A 10,483-nucleotide genomic window follows, 5' to 3' on the forward strand; every position below is an offset into this window, starting at 1 on the left:
CCTCGCTTCCGGTTGATCATGTCCAAGACTCGGCGAGTCACGCGGACTTTTCGACTCATACGGAAGTGGAGTCGGAGCTCGACGATCATCTCTCATTCTATGATGACGACGTTGAGTTCCAATTACCGTCAAAGCTGAAGCCAACCTTAGCTATTGCAGCACAGGTCGCTTACAATATGTTTCTGACGGCGTTGTTTCATAGGCTGGACTTGTCTTACCCCCACCATCAGCGGTGGGTGACTTCCGCCCAGCACCAACAGCAGCTGAAGGTTTTCAGTTCTCTGAGTCTTCTTTAGTTGCTTATGAGCTCTCTAATATTTTAGCAAGCTTTCCAGGCACGGCGAGCTCCCTGACTGTCGGCACGGTGCCTCTCCTCTCTGCTCATGGTCAGGCTCCAGTCGCTGCTAAGCCTTGGCTTACCACTGTCCGACTTCCACAGGCTAGTGTATCTGCCCTTGCGCGCAGGTTTTCACTCGGCCGTCGGCCTCAGAACCTTATTGACACTTTTGCCCTACTGAGTGCAGCCCTTCCGGTCACGCCGTAGCTGTCCACTCTTAGGGAGGACGGTTACCGTCAAGACAGACCTTGTCTACACAGAAGGTTCTGGTATTGGTTTGGAAGAGACAGGCAGGTACCCTCTTGATCTTGCCTCTCTCTCTGAGACACTCCTTTGGACACTCTCTCGTTCTATTAGGTCTTCCCTGGATCCGTTTGAGTTCCGGAATGACGCAAGTGTTAAAGACGTTTCGACCTTAGCTAAGGTCAACACTGAGCAGATGTCTGTCCCGGCACGCCGTTTCTCCCACGCCGTGTTTACACGAGGTCTCTCACTTCCGATTTCGCTTCGGCTGTTTGGGCGAGTGAAGGATCGTACGCATTAGCATCAGTTCGCACCACCACGGTGTTGCGGGTACTTCTGCACTGGAGTTTTTCGGCTACTTCTGGTTCGTCTTCCGGCGTTCCGGGTAATCGTAGCACTTTGTTCTTTCCTGTTCGCAACTTACGACGTCAACCCTTTGGGGTTCTGGGTCGTTGGGGGCAGTGATGCCTTGTATCTTACTTCCTGTTCAGCTTCGCCTGTCTCGGATGATAAGGTTTTGTACGTGATGGCATCTTTTATACAGCTTGCGTCGGTCCCCGCGTCTGACCTTTGGTCTTTCATCGATGAACAGACTAGTTCTGGTTTTTCGGCCAAACTCAGGGTTACTCTCGATTTGGCAGCAAAATTAATTCCAGGTTTTTTTGTTGAAGACACTTCGTCTTTTGAATCTTTTGACAGGTTGGCTTCCTGGTTTTCGGTATGCCGACCAGTAGTTGCTTTGATTTCTGTTTTTGGCTTTGTTACGTAGTCATTTGCCTACAAGCAGACTGACCTACGGGCACTGCGGCTTTCAGCTATTTCGTTCATGCCACTCCAGGCTTCGGCCTTTGTGTTTCCCGCACGTTCGGTTGCTGTCGTTCAACCAGAATCGCGGCTTCCTCGTACTATCTCCATCTGCTCATGCATGGACTGGAGAGGATAACTTGTGATCAGTTGGACTTATCGTTTTCTGTTTCGCTGAGCACACATACCTCTTTTTATCACGAAACTTTTTCGGATTACTACGAGTCTGATCAGCATTCTACTTAGGTAGAAAGCGGATGACAGACTTTGTTTGAGTAGATAGGCGGTCATTCACGACAGCTGTCGGCCTTTGAATGCACTTTTTTTGGCCTCTTTAGGAGGTCGTTCGGACTTTCTTTTAACTTCTTCTGTTTTGGCAAGAAGATTTAAATTCAGTTTGTGGGCAACAGGACTGCCGGTTTTGGCACTCTTGTTTAACTTACTCGACGGGTATTGACAGTCCAGTTCATAGCCATGGTCTTTCTTTGGCTTTTTCTGTCACAACCCATGAGGGTTATGAGTCCTTGTCTTTCTTAGACTTGGACTCTTAACGCAGGAAGCAGGACTGCGTCATACACTCGGTCTTGCTTGGGTAGACACTCAAAGCAGGTCATGCACCAGTAGTGGCCTACTTTTGGCTAATCGTTTGGATCAAGCTGGATTCACAGCTTGGTTCTTTGGAGGTGTTTGTCCCTTATAGTTTAGGAACTTCAGGGACACTTATGCTCTATCTTGAGGGGTTTTTCCTCGCTAATGAGGGCTTGATATACTGTACTCAGGTATCACCCGTTTATCGGGAGGAGATTGGTCACGTCTTTCTTGAGCTGACGTCTATCTCCTAGGCCTGGGAGGCTTCACGCCTTCCCGAGGTCTCACATACTTTCACATTATGTTTTGACGGTAGCCTACAGGGTTCGTCCTATTCAGTTTTGAGCGGACAGCCTTACGTACTGATCGTTCTGTGTTCGGCACAACAGCAAGCGCCCACTTTGACGCTTGCTCCCTTGCTTCCTTGTCGATTTAATTTTCATAGCTACTTGCTAGTGAGAATTAAGTTAAGACTTTTGCCGCTTTTGCTTAAGCCGCATTGGTTTGTTGAGGAGCAATCTCGGTTCATTTTGATGAGAGGTTGCAGTCTCGCCGGTCTACAAATTATTTCCTTTGTTTTCGGTTTTAAGACGTTCTTTCGACTCTTCTTTGTAAAGAGTCTAGTTTGTCAGATGGTTTTTTGCCTTGCATCTTTTCATTGAACAAGGGACAAGTGTTTGTCTCTGGTTCATTACGAACATTAGCGTCTACCTCATGGGACTATGGTGCTGTGGTTTACTCAAGCCATAATCCTTTAGTGCTTCACTCCTCGGAGGGTGTTTCACTTGTGGTCATTTGGAACTCTTTGTTCTATTCAGGCGGGAGACGCCGCACAGGTTCGTTTTGTTTTACTCGCTCGCATCGGAAGACATGTCTTGTTGTCTTCCGAACTTTCACAGCTCTCTTTTGAGTTAGGACTGTCTTCCTGGTCTTGCTGATTGCAAGAGATTGTTCACTCTTTTCGTCAGCTACGATCAAGACAGGTCAGTGAGTTTGGCGCTCTTTTCGGCTTCTGGAAGACGTAACTCACGAATCTCTGTATCTGTCTGTTACGCTGTACTTGTAAAACAAGTCATCCAGATGTCTGGCATTGTTGCAGCGAATCTTAAGGTTTTTCACTCGGCTGTTTCACTCAGGTCTCAACAGACTTTATGTGAAAGGGTTATTTATCTAATTTGACCTTATCTGGTGGTTTTTTACTATCATTAGCAATCTATGGGTGGTTGCGACCAACAACAACAAAAAAAACAAAAACAAAAAAAAGTTCACGAGGATGCTAAGATGTTCCACGAACTTTTGTTGTTGGCGGAAGATGATGTTTCATTAGTCTGGAGAAACATCGTTCAGAACTAGACAAGTCATTTCTCTTTTTACGCCCAGCGTGAAAAGGGCCCTGTCTTCAAGCCTTTTGTCTTTTGTTTACGTACTTTTTGGGTCTCACGCAAGATATTGGGTATTTTGGACATACTCATTCTTGCATGGCTCATTTTGGAGTGCCAGACCAGTTCTTTGGTTCTTTCGTTTTGGACGGATAGAGTCAAATTTGTGCAAGGAAGCACTGGCTAGATGGGCTTTCACACTCATTAAACAAGCTTATGAGTGTGGCAGTCAATGGGGGGGGGAGCGTTCTGTCCTTCCTCTGAGTTCGCCTAGAACTCATGGGGCCTGAGCTTGGGCTCTTTTATTCAGCGGTTCTGCGATCAGGCAAATCTCGATCGGCCTCACATAGGTGTTTTGGACGTTTTTTAGGACGTCTTTCTTTATTACTTTTGGCGGGTTTTCTAATACCCGCTGGGATGGTAGTGGTTGCTTACCAGTCATGGTTGAAGCAGGCCGGTTTCTTACCAGAAATAAGTGAGTTTCACTGAGAATCTGTTTACTCGTCAGGATGGGACCAACACCTTTCCGGCTTTGGTAGCCGCAGGGCAGGTTCTCTCCAACTTGTAGAGTGAGTTTCTTTCCCACCACCTACATTAGCAATCTGCTAGATGTGAGTCGGGATAAGATATGTAATTTAATCGAAAATTTTAAAAGTAAATTTTGATTTGATTAATATACTTACCCGACTCACATCGTTAATACCCTCCCGCCTACCCCGCTCTAATTTACCCTAAAAATGAATGTTTCGCTTCGTTTCGAGTGAAGTATTCCAATATGGCGGCGGCGGTCTCGCGTGCTCAGTCACGTGACGGTATGCCTTGACCTGTGACCCAGTTTACGGGGTCTAGGCTGTTCTTTTTTAGGGTTACTTCCCCTTAAGGGGTGAAGCGTAGTTCAGCGTCCCGGCACTTAAACCAGAGGTTAATGCTAGATGTGAGTCGGGTAAGTATATTAATCAAATCAAAATTTACTTTTAAAATTTTCGATTTTCGCCTTACGCGACTTTTTTTTTTTTTAAGTAGACAGACATACACATTCTTATGATGAACAAAATGAAATCTCAAAATCGTGAAGGACACTCGCTTGCAAGATGCAGGCGATGTTTTTTTTAAATATTAGATAAATAATGTTTTTTATGTTTATTTGTGTTGTGGTGTTATTTATGCCTTGAGGGTTAGGAACTGTTTGTGTTTGTTTCCTACTTTTCTTCAATGTTTACATATTTTTACATTTTTTTTGTAATGCATGTTTGATGGTGTATGCTTTTAATTACGCGTTGTTGACTATGAATGTAGATGTAAATGCTTGTAAAACTGTGTTTTAATTTTAAATGTTTCAAGCGCAAAGAGCATAATTGTAAATTTATGATTTTGCGCTATATGAATGCTCATTTATTATTATTATATGTGTGAAAACACTATGAATAAAACTATCAGTGAAGCGAGTGATTGTTTTTAGGCTCTTTTCTCTAGGACATGTTTTATTTTGTTTCTTTGTTTTGTCAGTCATTATGTAATCAATAAAGTCAATCTTGTGTTGTTCTTCCACCACCGGACATTTAAGTATTGCTATGTCGGTGAAATAGTGTTGTGATTGTGAATAGTTTACTTATTGTTTTGCTTGTTTGCTTTGACACAAACTGCATCTTTGTTTCTTGACCAGTACTCTTGATTTTGGTCCCGTTGTGTTCCTAAGACTCCTTTGACATCAGGCTCACTGTGTATAATTGGATCAAACACGTGATAACCGCTAATGAATAAATGAGTAATTCGTTTTTACATTTAGTCAAGTTTTGACTAAATGTTTTAACATAGAGGGGGAATCGAAACGAGGGTCGTGGTGTATGTGTGTGCGTGTGTGCGTGTGTGCGTGCGTGTGTGCGTGTGTGCGAGCGTGTGTGCGTGTGTGCGTGCGTGTAGAGCGATTCAGACCAAACTACTGGACCGATCTTTATGAAATTTTACATGAGAGTTCCTGGGAATGATATCCCCGAATGTTTGTTTCCTTTTTTTGATAAATACCTTTGATGACGTCATATCCGTAGGGGGTAAAATATCAAGGGTCTGCCAAACCCGGCAAATGCAGTAGGCAGCCCAGAGATCCCTAAGTACCTCTCCCAATTATAGTACTTTTCGGCAATATTTACTGTTTCAAATAGCTAGGATAGCTTCTTTGTGATTTTATGGAGGTGTTCTGGGGAAACTGAAAGGTAGCCTCGTCAGGGGACAACTATTCAAACCCATATCCTCATCACTTTTGTTCTTCGTTTCAGAATAATCATTTATAGATGACTATTTTTCATTTCCCTTGTTTGGGTGTATTTGTGTGTACTGTCCTCTCAGTGATTGAGGCTTATGTAAGGCTTGGTGATTGTATAGTACATCGTGCCTTTAACGGGTTTTTTTTCCGTATTGTTGTGTGTACTGATGGTACAGGTAAATGTGGGGAGTGGTGTGGTTGTGTGTTCAACCCTTCTCATTATTTTGTCTGTGTACTGTATGTACAGGTTGACAGGGGGAGGGGGTGTATTGGTTGTTTCATAAGGTGGTTTAGTAACAAAACAATTCATCCCTTTTTGGAAGATGAGGGTGGTCCGCCCGAGGGCAGACCGGAGTGTAGGTTTTAGACAAAAGTTTTGCCTAATGTCGCTTTGGTAGCTTGGGGATTCTGTAGTCACTTGTTGGCTTGTTTTGCTTGTTTGCTTTGACACAAACTGCATCTTTGTTTCTTGACCAGTACTCTTGATTTTGGTCCCGTTGTGTTCCTAAGACTCCTTTGACATCAGGCTCACTGTGTATAATTGGATCAAACACGTGATAACCGCTAATGAATAAATGAGTAATTCGTTTTTACATTTAGTCAAGTTTTGACTAAATGTTTTAACATAGAGGGGGAATCGAAACGAGGGTCGTTGTGTATGTGTGTGCATGTGTGCGTGCTTGTGTGCGTGCGTGTAGAGCGATTCAGACCAAACTACTGGACCGATCTTTATGAAATTTGACATGAGAGTTCCTGGGAATGATAACCCCGAACGTTTTTTCCTTTTTTTGATAAATACCTTTGATGACGTCATATCCGGCTTTTTGTAAAAGTTGAGGCGGCACTGTCACGCCCACATTTTTCAATCAAATTTATTGAAATTTTGGCCAAGCAATCTTCGACAAAGGCCGGACTTCGGTATTGCATTTCAGCTTGGTGGCTTAAAAATTAATTAATGACTTTGGTCATTAAAAATCTGGAAATTGTAATTTTTTTATGTTTTTCTAAAACGATCCAAATTTACGTTCATCTTATTTTCCATCATTAAATTTTCGAAATCAATTTAAAAACACTTTCATCTTATTCTTATTCCTTGTCGGTTCCTGATTCCAAAAACATATGGATATGATATGTTTGGATTAAACACAAGCTCAGAAAGTTAAAACAAAGAGAGGTACAGAAAAGCGTGCTATCCTTCTCAGTGCAACTACTACCCCGCTCTTCTTGTCAATTTCACTGTCTTTGCCGTGAGCGGTGGACTGACGATGCTACGAGTATACGGTCTTGCTGCGTTGCATTGCGTTCAGTTTCATTCTGTGAGTTCGACAGCTACTTGACTAAATGTTGTATTTTCGCCTTACGCGACTTGTTTCCAATTAAGGTACATACAGCGACTAATTGGAACCTGGCAGTGAGGATAGTTGGTCTTCATCCTTATGAACTCGTCTACGTATGTTTGGTTTTAATTATTTGCAAGAGGATGCACATATTTCGGAAAATATGAAATGCAAATGGCCGTCATAATGAATATTTTGTCGATATCTACTTCCTCTAGCAGATAATCAAAACCGAACATACGTAGACGGGTACCTAAGGATGAAGACCAACTGGTGCGGTGATACTATCCTCACCGCCAGGTTCCAATTAGTCGCTGTATGTACCTGAATCAGAAAAAACCTACATACTTTATTTATTAGTGGTTATCATGTGTTTGATCCAGTTATACACAGTGAGTCTTATGTCAAAGGAAAGTGCAGAGTCTTAGAAACACAACGGTACCAAAATCAAGAGTATTGGTCAAGAAACAATGACTCACAAAGCAATTGAACAATGTGACTTCCGAATGTATTAATTGGCTTAATCTCCACCTTAATGTCAATGAGAAAAGAAATCAAAGAATCTTATGCCAAAAGTGTGCTATCATTTAGCCATTTCTATATTTGTATTGGAAATCTTACCTGCTTTACATGTCTTGTATGTTCCCGTTATGTTGTCAGTCGTTTCAGAGTTAAATAACACGTACACATTTTACAGTAAAACAGTAAAGCCATTCCAGCATAGGAAGCATCTCAAGTGTATCATATCACAAAGCAAAGATAATATACTGCTGTGTTGTGCTTCACTTTACGCCACTAAGTCATTTACTGTCTGCAGATGTGCTTGTTTGTCTGACCCTCATAGCGCACAGCTCTCAGCAGTGTGACAAGCCAGGCCACCAAGTAATACTGCTTCAGACTTGTCGAATGATTGTAGGCGTGGTGTTTTCCCGTGGCAATGCGGTTAGCCAATCAAACTCGGAGCATTATGGCTCGTGACTCGACCCTGCTAAAACGCAGAGCACCGGACTGTTAACTGTGACTATTCTGTGTTCGTCTGCATGTTTTTGGTTTGAATAGACCGCACCCTTCCACAATACGTGTGTAGCTAGGGTAGTTAATGTAACGCCACAACTATCTACGCAGTGCGCTTTGTGTTTTTCCTCCTCCCGCTGACGTGTTCTGTGAAGGGTTAGTTAGCAGGCAACCTGTGTGTTAGCAACAGCTACGACAGTACGCAATCTGAACCAAGGGATATAACTCCGACTTGTGAACAAAACATTATTGCTAATTTAGAGTAACGAAAAGCTTCAGAATGCGTTGATCGAAAAATATGAAGTATTTACCTGTCTCAGTTAGAGTTTTTACGTAGCAACGTTTGCAGGTAAGAAGAGATACGGACGCGCTGAAGACGCGGTATAAAACAGTCCCATTTACAGTGTGAGTTGTTTGACGTGTCTAAACATGGGTTGCATCGAACGTTTCATTGACGGGAAACTTAATTCGATGAGAAAAAGGTATGTATTATGAGATTCTTGTTATCCATAACTTCCACCGTGAACTCCAGTTTGATATTAATAATCAGGGGCCAACCATGCAACTGCAAGTAGGCAGTAATGCTAGAAGATTCTCCCTGTTTGTTTTTCTGCCTGTCTGTTTCTCTATCCTTAGCAGATTATGACATTATTCAGTTATTCTGGAGAAAAACAGAAATGCTGGCGAAAACCCGTTTTTCCTGCAGCATTTCTGCATAATGTCATCTTTCGCCGAAGCATCGTTTTTTTCCGCAGCAAAACATTTTGCTGCAGTAAAATTGAAATCAGGAATGCTGCAGTAAAACGGTGATGTTGTTTTACTGGACAAAAAACTTTTTCTGCAGCATTTTGTACTTGATAATTATAATTTTGGAGACGTGAAATCCCCCTCTGTTGAGGGACTGGACTCATCCAAAATTACCCAGAAAACACTGAGCGCTATCTGGGCGGGGTTTATGTGAGCAAAAAGGGATACTTGATTCTTTAGAATAAGCCCCTTTTGGATCACCTGACATGAATTCAGAAACAAAGAAATACACCTACTAGCGCGACACACAATTTGTTTACGAATACACTAAGGGTGAAAAAAGAGGAGGGGAGGATGGTAACACATTATCCATGTAGATCGCACGGATGTTGCCCATGTGTTCGTCTTTGGTTACATTCAGGAAGTTTGAATAGTCAAGAGGGTCTATTTTGATGAGAGTGGGCGAGACAGATAGGTTGTAATGTGAAAGGCAAGGGTTTGACGAAAACTGTTAAGTGCTTGTTCAAGCAAACTTGTGTTTGGATGAAAGTCAAGGTGTGATTTTTGACACAGCAACATTATATCCGTTCTATCATCTGCCATGTCCTTGGCCTAGGTAGTGAGGAAACACAATGTTGAGACATGGATGAGGGGGGGGGGGACTCCTTGGAAACTGACATCACCTGTGTCTCTCAGATTCTTCACACATACTCGAGCATACACCAATAAAGTTTTACGTCTTTATCATTGACTCACTGCCCCTCCGCCCGTCGTCTGTCTCTCTCTCTCTCTCTCTTTCTCTCTCTCTCTCTCTCTCTCTCTCTCTCTCTCTCTCTCTCTCTCTCTCTCTCTCTCTCTCTCTCTCTCTCTCTCTTGATCGAATGATTGATATTGATGTATTGTTGTTTAATGTTGTTTTGCAGTCAGGAAAGGTTCCAACACAATGGGCTGTAGGTGAAATTATTCCATTGTACAAAAATAAAGGCTCCCAAGCTGACCCCACAAATTATAGAGGAATTACTATACTCAGTTGCTTCGGAAAACTTTTCAGTGCAATTTTAAATGCTAGGTTATCACACTTTTTGGAGAGTAATAATAAATTAGGTCAAGAACAAACAGGTTTCCGCACAGGTTTTTCAACACTAGACCATGTTTTTACTTTGCACTGTATATTATTTTTTTTCTCAACAAAAAGAAGCGACTGTTTTGTGCATTTGTAGACTATGAAAAAGCGTTTGATAAAGTTCACCATGCATTTTTATGGGAGAAATTAGTTAGTTCTGATGTTAATGGGAAGTTTTTAAAAACTGTAAGAAATATGTACGAAAATGCCAAGTCTTGCGTTAAAGTTAATAGTGAGTGCTCTGGATATTTTCCCAGTTTGTGTGGAGTTAGACAAGGGGAAAACTTGTCACCGCTGTTTTTTGCTCTATTTTTAAATGATCTAAAGCCTTTTCTGTTGGAAAACAGTAATGGTTTACAATCTATGTCAAGGGAGGCTATTGTGGTTGGAATGGAAGATACTGATGTAAATGCTTTGTTTAAAATGTTTTTATTACTGTATGCGGATGATACTGTGATCTGCTCAGAGTCTGAAAAAAACCTGCAAGAATGTTTAAACAAAATGCACGAATACTGTTTAAAATGGCGTCTAAATATTAATGTAAACAAAACGAAAGTTGTAGTTTTTTCCAGAGATACAATTAGAAATAAACCAGTGTTTACGTTTGATGGCAACTTAATTGAAGTAGTGTTTGATGTAATGTACTTGGGC

At 42.0% G+C, this 10,483-nt stretch overlaps 1 long non-coding RNA gene across 1 annotated transcript in view; it reads right to left on the reverse strand.

Annotated features, from left to right (window-relative positions):
• The window catches only part of LOC138950149 (uncharacterized), a 29,137-nt gene extending 21,430 nt beyond the window's left edge, over positions 1–7,707 (reverse strand). Inside the window, exon 1 of the long non-coding RNA XR_011450524.1 lies at positions 7,570–7,707. This is a non-coding gene — a long non-coding RNA (uncharacterized lncRNA). The remainder of the gene's footprint in view (positions 1–7,569) is intronic.
• Between the last annotated feature and the right edge of the window lie 2,776 nt (positions 7,708–10,483).

The sequence above is a fragment of the Littorina saxatilis genome, linkage group LG16 (assembly GCF_037325665.1).
Source record: "Littorina saxatilis isolate snail1 linkage group LG16, US_GU_Lsax_2.0, whole genome shotgun sequence".
NCBI lineage: Eukaryota > Metazoa > Mollusca > Gastropoda > Littorinimorpha > Littorinidae > Littorina > Littorina saxatilis.